This window comes from Lynx rufus, unplaced genomic scaffold (assembly GCF_022079265.1).
Source record: "Lynx rufus isolate CCGP_SWC_20201006 ecotype Redwood Valley unplaced genomic scaffold, mLynRuf1.p SCAF_26, whole genome shotgun sequence".
In the NCBI taxonomy this organism is placed as follows: Eukaryota; Metazoa; Chordata; class Mammalia; order Carnivora; family Felidae; genus Lynx; species Lynx rufus.
In genome coordinates, this window is record NW_025814841.1 from 11,524,106 (window position 1) to 11,541,538 (window position 17,433).

The 17,433-nt window shown below is 42.1% G+C and overlaps 1 protein-coding gene across 8 annotated transcripts in view; it reads left to right on the forward strand.

The window, feature by feature from the left end:
- Nucleotides 1-17,433, forward strand: part of TP53INP1 (tumor protein p53 inducible nuclear protein 1) — a 156,957-nt gene that overhangs the window by 76,879 nt on the left and 62,645 nt on the right. Inside the window, exon 1 of one of the 8 annotated variants that reach the window (XM_047088824.1) lies at nt 14,394-14,435. The exons of the other annotated variants lie outside the window; for them this stretch is intronic. The gene's annotated coding sequence lies outside the window, so the exon portion shown is untranslated. Of the gene's footprint in view, nt 1-14,393; nt 14,436-17,433 lie in introns of those variants that run through there. 8 annotated transcript variants of the gene reach the window in all.

Consider the following 17,433-nt stretch of genomic DNA (forward strand, 5'->3'; position numbering starts at 1 on the left):
CACTACATCAGTGGATGCTCATGACTTCTGCCTTCTACATCTAACAGGGGATGCCTGTTATTTTTGCATGTACAGCTTCCTTTCCCCATTCCTTAGGTTAGAGAACCAGGGACCACCATGTATGCTCTCTCAGGGATTGTACGCTGCAGTGAGTCCCATTCATAGACTCGAACAGGAATAAGAGTTCTGAAGCTGTACAACTTTGTGGCCCTGACATAACTCTTTCTTTTGGTAAATGTACCTCATCTACCTAGATAGTATAATCTGTGTGTCTGCTTCCTTGCCACAGAAGTGGACATGTGATTTAGGCTAGTCAGAGAACTATCTCTAGAAACCACCACTGATTATTGTAGGACAAGGCTCATGACCCAAGGAAGCCAACGGCACTCTTTGAGGGGTTGTTTGAATGGTAGGAGAGAAAGAATCTCTCCTGAGATTTCTAATACTAAGAAGCATGAAAGTCTAGAGCCTCTAGCGGTTCTTTTGCCACATAATAATAAAAGCCTACCTGCAAATAAAGTCAACACAGAGGAAAGGAGAATTGAAAGAAGTAGAAAAGGAGACAGATTATTGATGAGACAGGTTTTATCCACAGCTCTGCCTAAATTCCTCATGAGCTTTTTGGTTATATGAGCTAATAACTTCCCTCCATTGCTTAGGAGAGTTTGAGTTGATTCTGTGTCACTTGCAACCCCAGGAGTCCTGGCTAAAACAGATGCATAAGCGAAACCATAAATCAGGAACTTGGAATTTGTTTTCTCCTTAACAGAAAACTGAATGTGCTGCTTTTGACAACGATGATGGCATTTTTCTGCCCACAGCCCTCTAATGGCTTCTCTTCTTTCCCAGGGAAGAAGACGACTGTCCACACATGGCCAGTTGGTCCCTATGTGGTCTGACCTTATCTCTAACCTCCCCCTTTCCTTCCCTTTGCTCACAATGCATCAGGAAACCTGACCTTGGTGATCCTTACACTTGCCACTCATGTGCTCCCACCAGAGAGTATTTGCACCTGTTCTTCCCTCTGTCTGGTCTATGCTTCTCCCAGTTACCTTCTTGACTGTATTCTGTTCTCTTTTCATATGGAAACTTCCCTCATCACCCCATCTAAAATCTGAATATCCCTGTTGGTATTAGTTTCCTAGGGCAGTCATAACAAAATACAATCTAAAAGTCTTATACAATAGAAATTTATTGTGTCACAGTTCTGGAAGCTAGAAGTCTGAGTTTAAAGTGTTGATAGAGTCAGTTTGTTCTTTTTTTTTTTAATTTTTTAAAAATGTTTATTTATTTTTTAGAGAGAGAGAGAGAGAGACAGAGCATGAACCAGGGAGGGGCAGAGAGAGAGGGAGACACAAAATCCAAAGCAGGCTCCAGGCTCTGAGCTGTCAACACAGAGCCTGACATGGGGCTCAAACTCATGGACTGCAAGATCATGACCTGTGCTAAAGTCAGTCACTTACCTGACTGAGCCACCCAGGTACCCCAGAGTCAGTTTCTTCTGAAGACCATGAGGGAGAACCTATTCCATGTCCCACTCCTAGCTTCTGGTGGTTTGCTGGCAATCTTTGATGTTCCTTGGCTTGTAGAAGCATAATCCAGATCTGTGCCTTCATCTTCATGCCGTGTTCCCCCTTTGTACATGTCTCTCTCTGTCAAATTTCCCCTTTCATAATGATGCTTGTTATTGGATTAGGGCCCACACTAATAGCCTTATCATGACTTGATCATCTGCAAAGATCCGATTTGCAAATAAGGTCACATTCACAGGTACTGGGAGTTCAGCATCTTTTGGGGGGACACAGTTCAACTCATACCACTCTTCTTATCTTATTCTTCTTTATAGTATGTATCACCATTGACATAAACTTATGTTACCATTTTTTAAGTTTACTTATTGATTTTGAAAGAGAGTGAGGGAGGGACAGAGAGAAGGAGAGAAAAAATCCCAAGCAGGCTCTATGCTGTCAGCGCAGAGCCCGACACAGGGCTCAATCCCACGAACCGTGAGACCATGACCTGAGCTGAGATCAAGAGTCAGACACTTAACCAACTGAGCCACCCAGGTGCCCCTATTTTTATCATTTAATGTCTCTCTCTCACCCAACTAAGATGTAAACTCCATGAACATGTGGATATAATGTTACATCCACACTATTTAAAACAGTGCCTAAGCATATAGAAGGTATGCAATCTAATATTTGGTAAACAAGTGAATACTAAACAAGAAAATAGATTCTCCAATTTAAAAATATTAAAGTCTGAAACTTCTCTTTGCAAAGTCAAGTATTTGAAGACACTAAGGCTTCTCCAGTTTCTTTGATGTGCATATTCAGAGTCTAAGACTCACTGGAGATCTATCCAAAATCTCTATTACAGACTAACAAATACAATTACTTTGAAAATAGAAGACTGGATAGAAACACTTGGAGGAAGAATGGAATTTGGCAGTGGTAGGTTGAGAGAGGACATGTGAGAAGTGGTAGAAGTTGAATGAGGTTAAAAGTGGTCAAGTTCTTGCAAAATCTTAAAGTAGTGATCTTTATGCCTGACTTCATGACAAAAGTATGCCAGTGGCCATCAATGGAGTTACCTTGTGTTCATTACACATTAAAAAGCATTTTTTTAACATGAAAACAAGTTTTGCCTGCTGAAGATATTAGAAGTGCCCCCTGTGGCATTTATTGTGATGTATTGTCTGTATATAACTTTATCAAGTGGTCTTATTATTATCCATCTTTCATCTGATGCCCCTTTTGGACTCTGAGCTGAGGGGCAGGAGGCTCTGTCTTTGCTAGCCCATAGACAGTCAAAAGACAAGTGGTAAAAGAAAATATTTGTCGCATACTACACAAAAGAGAGTTAAGAGCCCTTACTTACCTAAGGCTTTTATAAATCAGTAAGAAGACAAATGAGCCAGTGGACCAAAGGAAGTGCAGGTGCCATAGAGACGTTACAAGCTGCTCCATCCTGGGGGATCCCGGGGGGCTCATTCGGTTGGACCTCTGATTCTTGATTTCAGCTCAGGTCATGATCTCACGGCTCATGGTTCAAACCCCACATCAGGCTCTGTGCTGGCAGTGCAGAACTTGCCTAGGATTCTCTCTCTCTCTCTCTCTCTCTCTCTCTCTCTCTCTCTCTCCCTCTCTCTCAATAAATAAATAGACTTTAAAAAAAGTTGCTCACTATTACCAGTAGCCAGGGAAATGCAAATTAAAATAATAACAAAATTGAATTTTTGCCCATCTGCTTGGCAAAAGTTGAAAAGATTGATAACTTCTAGGCTGGTGAGGGTGTAGATAATCAGGAATTTTCATACTTCTGGGTGTGGGGCAGTATATGGAACTGTATGTTCAGATTTGAAATATATTGACCTTCTGTCCTAAAAATCCCATGTTTAAGAATCTATCCTATAAAAGAATCCCTCAAAATGATACATGTCAATAAAACTCCCAAATTTCAATACAGGAAAGACACAGGGGTGCCCATTTGGTTTTTAAAAAATCAAGAATATGCTATTTCTTGTACTTTTGAATTTATGGAGTAAAATTCCTGTTCTCTACAGAATTAATTAAATAGCACAATCAACATTTATCAAATGGCAAGTAGAGGCAAGGGATGTAGTCAGATTCCTCAAAATGTTGTTTTAGGGATTTAGTTGTGAATATTTAAGAAAATGATTCTTCAGCTTCTACCACTCCTACCCTAAATCAGTCTCTGGTGTAGATAAACCATTAAACCCCAAAGCCGAGAAGGCAAGAAGTCAGAAGGGTGGGGAGTGTGTCCAGGGCAGTAAACCTGTCAGCTTTTGCTCCCAAATGTCACTCTCTGTTTTTGCCATCCTTAGTTGTTTGTGTTTATAATAAGAAGGAGAGGGGCACCTTGGTGGCTCAGACAGTTAAGTATCCAACTTCAGCTCATGTCATGATCTCGTGGTTTGTGGGTTCAAGCCCTGCATCGGGCTCTGTGCTGACAGCTCAGAGCCTGGAGCCTGCTTCAGATTCTGTGTCTCCCTCTTGCTCTGCCCCTCCCGCCCCCCTTGTGCTCTGTCTCTTTCTGTCTCTCAAGAATAAATAACTGGTAAAAATAATAATAATAGAAGAAGGACAAAATCCTGGGGTGCTTGGGTGGCTCAGTCAGTTGAGCATCTGACTTTGGCTCAGGTCATGATCTCGCGGTTTGTGAGTTTGAGCCCCACATGGGGCTGTGTGCTGACAGCTCAGAGCCTGGAGCCTGTTTCGGATTCTCTGTCTCCCTCCCTCCCTGCCCCTCCCCTGCCTCTCTCTCAAAAATAAACATTTAAAAAAAATAAAGGAGAAAGTCCTATTTAGAGCAAGAATTTGCCACAACCACTTTCTCATATTAAGGGAGCAGCTTTATATTTCATATTTATAGCCAGGGGAAAGACCAGGTAGTAGGTAGGCCTCTTTGAATATAAAAGTTGACTCCTCTCACTAGGAAAGAAGAATTATTTTTATCGTACTAACTGCTCTGTGGAAAAAAAAGTGAGAAGAGTGTCGCCTGGGTGGCTAAGTCGGTTGCACGTCCAACTTCAGGTCAGGTCGTGATCTCATGGTTTGTGGGTTTGAGCCCTGCGTGGGGCTCTGTGCTGACAGCTCGGGAGCCTGCAGCCTGCTTTAGATTCTGTGTGTGTCTCTCTCTCTCTGCCCTTCTGCCACAAGCTCTTTGTCCCTCGAATAAACATTAAACAAAAATTTTTTAAAAAGTGAGAAGAAACTAGACTTCTAGGGTAAGGGAGAAGATGCCGGTCAGGGAAATGGGTGAGATTTGAGGGGTTTGAGAGTGAGGGGAGGCTCACCCAGCACAGGGCACTGGTATCCCTCTCTACCCCCGCCTCCCCACCAGCTGAGAGCCGCATAGGTTGACTGATAGCCTCCAGCTTATACCTCCTTCAGGATCTGCTGTAGGTTTGTTTTTTTGTTCTTTTGGTGTTTTTTGGTTTTTGTTTTTGGAGGGGGGTATGGAGGGGTTCTGCTCTTCCCAGAGAAGTCCCCAGCAATGCCCGAGGCAAGCCCTGTACAAGAGCTAGATCTTTTCGCCAGATAAAGGGCTCTTTACCATGTAAGCTGTGCTTTGAGCATCTCTGGTTTTGGCAAAGCCTTTGTCAAGTTGGCCTGGGTTGGAGGGCTCCCCCTGCCCAAGCTGGCTTGCCTCCCCTTTGTCTTCACCTTTTACTCCTCCAGAAGCCTTTTCCACCCCTTCCCCATCTCAGCACCTGCTCCCTGGAGAGCCCACTTGGCACAGCTAAAGACCCTCATTTGCAACTGTAGACGGACTCACACCAGTGGGGGTTTTTAAGACACTTAATGGAACTTTTTCTCATTTTAATTTCAAGTTCAGAATTTAAAACCAAATAATTGCCAATCTGTTCTCTACCACACAATCACTGTGTAACCTTGAATGATGGCTGATTTTGTCTGAGCAAACAGTCGCAGATTCCCTCAGGAACATATTCCTTTTCATTTTTTTGTTGTCAAAGAGAAATGAAAGAAATTCTGGGGGGAAATTACCTACAAATATTGCTACAAAACTTTCTAAATTTTATGAAAGTAGAATCCTAGTTTTAGAATAAGAAAAGATCTTAAAGTGTGTTCCAATTAAAGTCCCTCACTTTACATTGGAGCATTTATCCATAGAGCCCTTGAAAATTATAATCTAGATCTCCAGTTACAAAAGCAGACAACAAACAACACAAAACAACTTTGCAGCCATCTTAGTTAAAACAGTTGATGTTCCAAATAATTATACCTGTGTTTGCATTATTCAGGATTACTGTCATTCTAGGTGGTAACACCCACCTAGAGAAACTAGCATTTATTAAAGGAGAACAAGAAGTTCAATCATTAGGGTCTCTTTTTTCTAATGGATATATTTTCCTTTTCATTGTTTTCAACTTTCCAATTGTATTTCCTTTTTTTTTTAAGTTTATTTATTTATTTTGAAAGAGAAAGTGTGAGTGGGGGAGGGGCAGAGAAAGAAGGAGAGAGAATCCCAAGTAGGCTCTGAGCTATCAGCATAGATAGAGCCTGATATGGGGCTCGAACCCACAAACCCTGAGATCGTGACCTGAACCGAAGCTGGACTCTTAACTGACTGAGCCACCCAGGCCCCCCCCTCAATTGTATTTCTTAAAAAGACAATTCCAGGGGCACCTGGTGGCTCAGTCAGTTAAGTGTCCTAACTTCAGTTCAGGTCATGATCTCACAGTCTGTGAGTTCGAGTCCCGCATTTGGCTCTCTGCTAACAACTCAGAGCTTAGAGCCTGCTTTGGATTCTGTGTCTCCCTCTCTCACTGCCCCTCCCCTGCTCTTTCTCTCCCCCCCCCCCCCTTCTCTCTCTCTCTCAAAAAGAAATAAACATTAAAAACAAAGACAGGACAATTCTGTTTTCTTTTTCAGAAAAGCAATGCATAAGACCACTTCGCCTTTCTGGTCTATTCTATGTGCTGGGGAATTTGCAGTCATATTAACTCAATACAGTGTGTTTTGTGGGGAGGATCATTCTTTGTTAAGAAGAAAAATTACTTTAAAAATGCATAAAATGTTTTAAAATAACATTAATAAATAGTTATTACTTGTTTAATAAGCTTTTAAATATGTTTAAGGGGAAGTTGACACTCAAAATGATTTTTCTGGGTGTGTAATAGAGAAATAATACATATCAATTCCTTTTATTCTCTAAACGCTCGGTTCTCTGCCCTCTTGTGTGATCTCTGCTGAAATTACATCTCCACTTGGCTCTTTCTCCTTTACAAAAAGGAGAAGCTCAACTTCAGACCCAGGCTGCTTGACCTTCATTTATCCACTTTCTGCCCCAGCTGGCCTGGAGCAGATGAGGTTACAGTGAGATTTCTTAGCCTCTTAGGATGACTCTGGTCCCTAGACCTTTCTCTGCTGCTGCTTTGAGGGTCTCTCCTGCACCACCCACCCTCTCTCTCCCATGCCCCACTGACCCAGTAGTTCCCTGGACAAGATGGCTAAGGATCTAAGTCCAACTATACCTGGTTTCTATAGTTTTCCAACTATACCATGAAACAGCCAACTCATCTACAGGAAAGGGTAATTTCAGCTACAAATTACACACAGATGGTTGAGTGTCTTTCCTATGCTACTAAAATTGAGACAGAGTGTTTCCAAATCAAAGGCAGTCATTTGAGTGAACAGTATTTACTTATGTGTCCTTGTATGTATGTATTATATGTTGGCTAACAGTGATGGCATCTGTGTTCACAAGCACAGAGTTCAGAATATTTCCACATTTATAATATGTATGTGTGTTAGTGTAGCCCATATCATAAATGGACAATTGTTTAAATCTTAAACAGTTGAGTGGTGCCTGGGTGGCTCAGTCAGTTAAGTGGCCAACTCTTGATCTCGGCTCAGATCATGATCTCCCAGTTCATGAGATGGAGCCCTGAGTCAGGCTCTGGGCTGACAGTGCAGAGCCTGCTTGGGATTCTCTCTCTGCCTCCCTCCAGCTCTCTTGCACGTGTGACTGCTCTCTTTCTCTCTCCCAAAATAAATAAAAATAAACTTGAAAAAAAATCTTGAACAGTTATTGAACTGAACTTGAATCTTGAAATGTTATTGAACTACCCAATAACATTAATTACTGTTTTTAGTAACAGCTCAGGATAAATAGAGTTCCTCATAAGGAGCTTGTGATCTAAGCAAGATTTATCAAACCAGTACTATAAAAGTTAGCTAAGAAAAGCCTAAGCTTTGGGTACCTGGGTGGCTCACCCAGTTAAGCATCTGACTTTGGCTCAAGTCCTGATCTCACAGTTTGTGAGTTCAAGGCCCGCATTGGGTGAACACGCGCCCTGCTTCGGGTGAGCCCCACTTCTCTCTCCCTCTCTCTCTCTGCCCCTTGTGGGATTCTCTCTCTCTACCCACCTCCCCCACCCCACTGCCCTCACTCACTTTCTCCCCCTCTCTCTCAATAAAAGAAAGAAAGAAAGAAAGAAAGAAAGAAAGAAAGAAAGAAAGAAAGAAAAGAAAAGAAAGAAAAGCCTAGGCTTCAGCATCTGGGGGAGAAACTGGTCTTAGAATTTGCCCTTTGTTACAATTCCGAAGCTAGGATTATTCAAGGTTTTTCTTTACACAACTGGTAATGGATAAGACCTGATGATCATCATCTTTAATTCGCTATGTATTACTAAATAATAATGTACTTTCCCCATTATTGATTAAATATTCTCAGTTTATGGTGAGGGAAAGGAAGAGGAGAAGAAGCGGGCACAGAGCTGGAAAGCTATCTGGCCCAGTCCTTACATTTATAAAGGGGCTTGCATTTAGGCTTTTGACATTATCTCCAAAAGAGATTACACAAAAATATGTTGATGGGATTGAAATAAGACAGCCTCATCCAAATTTAAAATTGAGATTCCTGACTAAACTATATCACCTTTAGTGTACTATAGATTTTAAAAAGTAAATCTATAGTATGCTTGCATGTCTCAGTTAAGCATCTGATTCTTGATTTCAGCTCAGGTCATGATCTCATGGTTCATGAGATCAAGCCCTGAATTGGCCTGGACCCTGCTTGGGATTCTCTCTCTCTACTCTCTTAGCCCCTCATGTGCTTGCTCTCTCTCTCTCTCAAAAAGAAACAAACAAACAAACAAACAAACTTAATAAAGTAGCTTCTAAAAATTAAATCTTTAAGTTTTCTTCTGACTAGCGCAACTGTTTTGTATTGTAATTTTTTTTGTATTAAAGGCATTGATTATTAAAAATGTAAACATTCAAAACACAGTAATTTTCAAACCTCATTAAAAAAATGTACTATACTAGGAACCTCAAAAATAATGGAGGCAACAGATCTTCAGCCTTTGAAAAGTTCTGAAATTATTTGGTTAGAATGCAAATATTTCCATGAGGTAGCAAGAGTATTTTCTTTTTTTTTTTTTTTTAAGCAAGAGTATTTGCATATAAACCTAAGAAACTATAGACTAAGAAATCCAGAAAAGGAGGTTACAGGAAAGAATGAATTGTATGCTTCAAATGAAAACTCATTGCAACATTTTTTTGTTGGTTTTTTTTTTGCCTCTATATTGGATTTTGTGAATTTTAAGGGGTATTTCAATCTTACTATTTCCACATGTTAATACATATTTCAGATACATAATATCTGCACCTTAAAGCATACTTTCTCTGCATGAAGTCACTAACTTGCTTTGGTAAACTTATAGAAATAGCACGTGTGTGAAGCTATGAATATTCAACCAGAGTAGCCTGCATGATGAACCAGTGTTCTTGGACACCTGAGGCTTGGAATGCTGAAATAAAACTTGACAGATAGAGGTGCTTTGAAAGACAGGTCTTACAGAGATGTCTTAAAGGAGAAAGGAGTGACAACTAGAATGATAAGAAAGTCAACTGTCATGACTTAGAAGGGAAGGTTAATCCTGGGCAGCAGGTCAACAGAGGTCATTATCTGAATTACAAATATTCTGAAAGGGAACTTCTTGTTTGCCCAATCCCCATAACTGCATTGTCTCCTGGGGAAGCATTTATGGTTCTTTCAGCAAATTCAGTACAGAGTAATAGAAACAACCATTTTGAGACCTCTTAACAGACGAAAATATGAAGGCAGCTGTCCAGTTGGGAAGTTATATCTTTGAGACCCATAGCATTGGTTTGACCAAGGGAATTCAGAGAAGAATAAAGGAGAAAAAGATATAAAGGGCACCAAAGGTGAAAGGAAGGTTTGAGTCTGAATTCCATCTCTGCTACAGAGTTAATGTATTCCCACTGGTGTTAACACAAGTGCCTAAGGTAAAAGCACAATAAAAGGAGGAAGGCTCATAGCGTCAGCCCCACTCTGAAGAGCCCAGAGTTCTAAGAGCTAAAATGCAAGCTACTGAGGAACAATGGCACAAGCTGTAACTTTCTAGGATTCCACAGCGGGCAGGTTGAGGAAGATTTTAAAATCTGCAGTGGTATTCCAGGAAGGAGCATAACAGCCACAACTAATGGTTTGTTTCATGGTGACCTGAAATATACTTCAAGAGAAACCCTCTGAATGTCCCTGATGTCTTTGGGTCTCTGTGTCACACCTCAAGATGTCTAGCTTGGTGAGGGTCTCACTCAGGGTGGGTGTATGCTCTGAATATATAATCTCAAGTATTCCTCATAGCAGCTCTATGAGTTGGAGAGTTTTACTCGCATTTTACAAAGTAGGAAACTGACCTCAAAAAGAGATGTCAAGTCATTTGCCCGAGGTTGGGTGGGAAAATTGGGCTTTAGATCCATCTGACCCTGAAAATGATTCTATTTCTACAGTATCTTTCTGTGTCATTCTTACTGTTACTTTACTGCTTGTAAGTTGACTTGATTTCCCCTTTCTTTAAGGGAAATCACACAGGCTTAAACCTTTGTTGACCCTTCCAAACAATCATTCCACCACTATTTATTGAGCATGTACTAAGAGCTAGGCACTGGGGTTAAAGAATGAATGAAATACAATTCCTGGCCCCAGAGAGCATGCAGTTCATACATGGAATCAGTTACTAAACTGTATAGGAGTCATTTATCATATACCTCTCCCCATATTTCTCTTCTGAGTATCTGGTACGAACCCTTACTGCCTGGACAGTAGTCTTTTAACTGGTCTTTCTGTGTTATTAGCCAGGTCACGGGAGATCTACTCACAGAGTTGTGGTCAAGGTAAAGAATTCTTTTAAGCAATAGGGAGACATCCAGAAACTAGTAGCAGTGGGAAACTACAACCATGCCTAGGGCCAAAATATTCCAGAGCTGTCTGCCCCTTCGGAGCTACAACCATGGAAGGAAGCAGCTGGGAAACGTCTCTCTTCTTCTGCCATTGTGATCTATTGGAGCCAAGCTCTGCTCCATCTCAGAAGCCAGACGGCCAAACAGAATCAGGTCTGCAATCTGCAAGGGTCAGCCTCCCTGTACAGAGAAGTAGGGAATGGATTGGGTAAGGGCAAATGAAGAATAAGCATCTCTCTATCTATTCATTTGCTCAGCAAATACGTACTGAATGTGTGTAGTCCACGGCAGGCGCAGTGCCTACAGTAGTGAACAGAACAGGTCTTTTCTTCGTGGAGCTGACAGTTTGGTGAAGGCCACTGAGAATGAGCCTAATTCAAACAGAAGGAAAAGCGGTGAAGAAAAGGAACACAGGTCAATAAGAGAGTATAATAAAGGAAATTGAACCAACTTTGAGAGCCAGGGAAGGTTTCCCAGAGAAAAGGACAGGAGCTGAGAGATCAAGGAGATTAGAAAGAGGAGAGAAATGGCTGGAGAGAGCATTTAAACACAGAAGATGGAAGGGTGAAGTGCCAGTGGTGGGAGGGAGCCAGGCTCCTCCAGAAGCAAAGAGAAGCACAGGAAGGGGAATTGTGGCCTGAGTGGAGAGAGGGAGGGCAGCCAGGGCAGATCATGGGAGGCTTCATGAGCCAGGTTAAGGATTTTGGTTTATATCCTAACAGCAAGTGGGAAGCCAACAAAGCATTTTAATTCAGGAAGGGAATGAGGATGGGTGGATACAGTCAGATGCCAGAACTGGTTTGGAAGATCACTCTGGCTACAACATAGAGATTGAATTGGAGGGTGGGTAGAAACCACTTCTAGGCTATTGTGGAAGTCCAGGTGAGAGAGAATGAGAGCACGACCTATCATGGTGGCCATGGAGATGGAGGGCAGTGAAGATATGAAGAGTGACTTAGGAGCCATAACGGAACTTGGCAGTGCATTGGACATGGTGGGGCAGGGGGGGAAGGAGAGCGAAGTGCCAGGATGACTCCTAGGTTTCTGACTTGAACAAATGATTAAGGTATTCACTGAGCTAGGAAAACATGGTAGGCCAGGTTTGGGGATTGTTATCGGTTGAACTGTGTCCTCTCAGAAAAGGTATGTTAAAATCTTAACTGCCAGTATCTCAGCATGTGACCTTATTTGGAAATAGGATCTTTACAGAGGTAACCAAGTTAACATTAGTGTGGGTGCTAATCCAAAATGACTGCTGTCCTTACTAAAAGGAGAATTTGGGGTGCGCCTAGGTGGCTCAGTCTGTTAAGCGTCCAACTCTTGATTTTGGCTCAGGTCACAATCTCATGGTCTTGAGACCAAGCCCCGTTTCAGGCTCTACACAGAGCACAGAGCCTGCTTGGGATTCTCTCTGTCTCCCTCTCTTCCTGTTCCTCCCCTTCTCTCTCTCTCTCTCTCTCTCTCTCTCTCTCTCTCTCTCTCTCTCAAATAACCTTTTGAAAGGGGGGGGTGGATTTTGGAAAGAGACAAGCACAGAGAGAAGACTATGTGAGACACAGGGAGAACACCATCTACAGTTCAAGGAATACCTGTGCTACCAGAGGCCAGGAGAGAGGCATGACACAGAATATTCCTCATTGCCCTCAGCAGGAGCCAGCCCTGCCAACACCTAGACCTCAGACTTGTAGCCTGCAAAACTGGGAGACAACAAATCTCTGTTTTTTTAAGCCACCCAGTTGGTGGTACTTTGTGATAGTAGCTCTAGGAAACTAATACAGGAAGGAAAATCAGAACTTTGACCCTGGACAAGCTGAGTTTAAGGGGCTATTTGAGAAACAGCATCACAAGGTAGTTAAGCATGGACTATGAAGCCATCTTCCTGGGTTTGAAGCTAGGCTGTGCTCCTTACCAGCTACGGGAGCACACTCACATTAATGTAAATCTGTTAGCCACAGCCCCCTCACCTGTAATTAGGAATAATATGACCTTTCTCATACGGTTGTCATGAGGAGAAAATGAGCTGAACCTAAAGCACTTAAAATGGTGCCTGGCACATAGTAAGCACTACCAAAGTTTATTTACACATAGACAACACATAAAGCATCCCAATATTGAATAGTGTTGATAATAGAAGTCTGGAATTCAGAAGAGAGTTCTTCTTCTTCTTCTTCTTCTTCTTTTTTTTTTTTAATTTTAGAGAGATCACACCAGTGGTGGGGAGGGGCAGAGAGAGAGAGAGAGAGAGAGAGAGAGAGAGAGAGAGAGAGAATCTCAAGCAGGCTCCATGCTCAGTGTAGAAATGAATGTAGGGGCTCGATCCCAAGACCCTGGGATCATGACTTGAGCCAAAATTGAGTCAGATGCTCAACCCACTGAGCCACACAGGCGCCCCTCCATTTTAAAATTAGGACTCATTGGCATGTAACTGAAATCATAAGGGAAAACAAAATGGCCTAGAGAGAGAGTATGGGATGAGAAGAGGAGAGGGCTTCTGGACAAGTCTTGACAAGTCTTGACACCTACAACATTAAAACGAGATTCATCAAAGAAGTTGAAACATCAAAGGAGATAAAAAAAATGTCTAGAGAAAACCACAATGAAATATTACCTCACACCTATTAGGATGACTGTTAGGGACTGATTTGTGTTTCCCCACCCAAATTGTATGTTGGAGCCCTAACCCCCAATGTTACAGTATTTGGAGATGGGGCCTGTAAGGAGGTAATTCAAGTTAAATGAAGTACTAAGAGTGGGGCCCTAATCCAATAGCAGTGATGTCCTTATAAGAAGAGAAAGGGACACCTTCTCTCTACTTGCATATGCACAGAAAAAAAGCCATGTGAGGACACAGTGAGAAGTTGCTGTCTGCAAGCCAGGAAGAGAGACCTAATCAGAAACCAACCCTACTGGCATCTTGATCTTGGACCTCTAGCCTTGAGAACTGTGAGAAAAGAAATGTATGTTGTTTAAGGCACCTATATGTGGCATTCTGTTATGGCAGACTGAGCAAACTAATATAATGACTATAATTTATAGAATGTAAAATAATGTGTTGGTGAGGATGTGGAGAAATTGGACCCCTCATATATTGCTGGTGGGATCAGAAAATGGCATAGCCACTGTGGAATACAGTATGGGGTTTCCTCAAAAAGCTAAACATATAATTACCATATGACCCAGCAATTTCACTCTTAGGTATATGTCCAAATTAATTGAAAACAAGGACTCAAACAGATACTTGTATGCCAATGTTCATTGTAGCATTATTCACAAAAGCCAAAAGGCATATCAACAGATGTAGTATACCTATACAGTGGAATGTTATTCAGTCATAAAAAGAAAGGAAGTTCTTACGTGCTAAAAATGGATGAGCCTTGGAAACATTATAGGTGAAATAAGCCAAACACAAAAGGACAAATTATATGATTCCACTTACATGAGGTATCTATTTTTTTTTATTTTTTTTAATGTTTTATTTATTTTTGAGACAGGGAGAGACAGAGCATGAACAGGGGAGGGTCAGAGAGAGAGAGAGACACAGAATCTGAAACAGGCTCCAGGCTCTGAGCTGTCAGCACAGAGCCCGACGCGGGGCTCAAACTCATGGACTGCGAGATCATGACCTGAGCAGAAGTCAGCCGCTTAACCGACTGAGCCACCCAGGCGCCCCTACATGAGGTATCTAAAATAGGCGAGTTCATAGGAGCTAGTAGGGTTTGGGGAGGGGAGAGATGGGAAGCTATGTATTAATGGGAACAGAGTTTCTGTTCAGGGTGATAAAGTTTTGGAAAGAGATAGTGGTGATGGTTGCACAACATGGTGAATATTGTTAATGACACGGAATTGTATATTTAAAAATGGTTAAAAACACAAGTTTTATGTTATGTATGTTTTACCACAAAAAAATAATAATGACTAGAGAGTTTGGAAGATAGCAAGAGAGTGTGGCCTCATGGAGTCAAGTAAAAGAAAGTTTATCAAAGGAGAAAGTAGTTAATTAAGAATGTTAAAGGTGAATAAGTGAACTGATCCCCTTAGCAGGAACTGATCAATGGAAATATGGTAGTAGAAGTCAGACAGGGTGGGTTGAGGAGTAAGTAAAAGAGGAGGAAATGTGGGTGGTTGTAGCTAAGTCCGTCAAGAAGTTTGATAAGATGAGAGAATTGAATATGTTTGAGGTTGATGGGGAAGATACTGATCACAGAAGACTGAAGGGATCGTCTAAGGGCAACTTGCTTGAGGCAGAGCAGCTGAGTCCAAAGCATGGGTGCAGTGGCTGGGCTGAGACAGGAAGAGGAACTGCCCCTAAAAAGCAAAAAGAAGAGAAGGAGAGATGAGGGCGATTGGGGATTCAGTTCTCTTGTGAAGTAGAAGGTGAGATCCACCAGCTGGGGGCAGCAGGGGGATGAGACTGAAGGAGAGAAGTTGAAAAGAGTGGAGAAGGTTTGAAGTCAGCATGTGGGAAAGGGAATGAGGAGTGAAGGTGGGTTGTCTTGCAGTGATAGGTGACTTTCTCCAGCACTGCTCAGCTACCGGAGTCAGATTTGGAGAGAGCATGGAAGGAGGGGCCTGCTCTGAGTTAGGGTTTCCCCAGATGGTACAAAATTGAAGGTGCAGGAGAGTTGAAGGCTGAAGAGGCAAAAGCCATGGGAAGTTACCAGGGGGCCCAGGGCTCTGAAGGTGGGGGAGGAGTGGCCAGCAGGGTGAGGGGTTAGGAAGTGGAGAGCATTACCGTATGCCACCCACACTTATCAGGGGAGCATTTTTGAAGTACAATTTTAATCACATCCCTCCCTTTGAATCCACCAACTTAAATAAAGACTGAGCTCGCATTAAAAGCCTTCCCCAGTGGGGTCCAAATGTGTCCCACTTCAGACATATTCCCAAAACCTTCCCCATCATCTTCTGTCCCTTCTGTTCCTCTTGGTAGACCTACCCAATAGTGAACCAAATTGGACTATAAGTTCTCCATTGCTTTCTTACCTCTGTCCACTGCTTATGTATTTTACTCCCTCAGGAATGTCCTCTTCCATGACATAAATCACACTCCTTTAGCAGCATTCTTATGGTACTTAATGCACATGTCTATTACAGCCCTTGCCACATTTTATTCTAACTTTTTTGTTTACATTTGTCAAGGGTATCTGCTGTACTCATCTGCCCAACACCCCTTCTACCATGGCCCCTCTCTTTTTTTGGCAACAGATCCACCGTGCAGTTAGATAATTGCCCTTTCTTCACTCATCTGGATCTGGCATGACTCCCAGTGTGGCTCCAGGACCATCAGGCTATAGTTGTGGGCACATGACCCAAACCAGGCCAATCAGCATCTTTTCTCAGGATCATATACGTGGAAAGTGAAAAGATCTCTCTCTCTTAGGTCTACTAGCTGAGATGATGTCATCCAGAAGTTGTTTGTGGCCAGTTTCCACACCTTGACTTCTAACCACTTCCACATAAAGGAAGCCAATTGAAATGGGGGGCTGGGGGGGGGATGGAAACCCAGGCAGGGATCACATTATTTGACTGATGCCACCTGATGTCACCTTCTTTCCTGGAACTCACAATTGTACCAGCCATTCAAGTGCCTTTTTTGCTTAAGCCTGCATGAGCTGGTTTTGTTTATTTGCTCCCAAAAGAGTCTCAATGAGTCCTCAGCTAGACATAGACTTTGAATCCCAGCACCTTGCATAAAGGGTGACCAATGATGTGAAAGAAACATTGAAATCCTAACAATCATTCCAGGCCCAATTCAATTTCATATCCATCTATAAAAATTTTACTAAACCTTCAGACCAAATAGGATCCTTCTCAGAACTCTAACTGTGACTCCTAGTGGCCTGTTACAGACTTTGCTTCTTATTTTGGCTGTTTGCATTCTTGGCCATCTCTCCCTACCAGATAATAAATACACTGGATGCAGGGCTTAAGTCTGTGTAGTAAGTGCTCAATAAAAGTTAACTCTTCTTCATTGCTCTCCCATGTGCACAGAGGGAAAAAGAAAGACAGTGAGACTCAGTTTCTGCTCTGAGGCCCTCGCAGCACATGTTCAACAAATAATGGGAATTGCCTTGGCCTGAATAGAAAATGAATAGAGAAGAAAGAAAGTAACATATATCCTTCCGGAGAAACAAAGCTCTAGACTGAGAGCAAAAGATATTTTTATCAGGAAGTGTTAGAAGAATGCAGAACAGGCTCAGAAACATTTTATAAGTAGATCAGGAACCAAATATACTGGAAATATAAAACCACTCACAAATAAAATCAAACACGGCATTTCCACAAATATACATTAGCAACCATAGGAGTCAGTAAATCCTCTTTTCACTGTCTCCAAATTTCTTTCCAATTAAATACAAGTAAGTTAATCTGATTCCCCGTATATGTGTAACCCTAGATAAACACAATTGCTATAAAATGCCCTGCTTCAAAATACAAATCAAAGCCACACGGAGATGCCACCTCACACCAGTCAGAGTGGCTAAAATTAACAACTCAGGAAACAACACATGCTGGCGAGGATGTGGAGAAACGGGAACCCTCTTGCACTGTTGGTGGGAATGCAAACTGGTGCAGCTGCTCTGGAAAACAGTGTGGAGGTTCCTCAAAAGATTAAAAATAGAACTACCCTATGACCCAACAATAGCACTACTAGGAATTTACCCAAGGGATATAG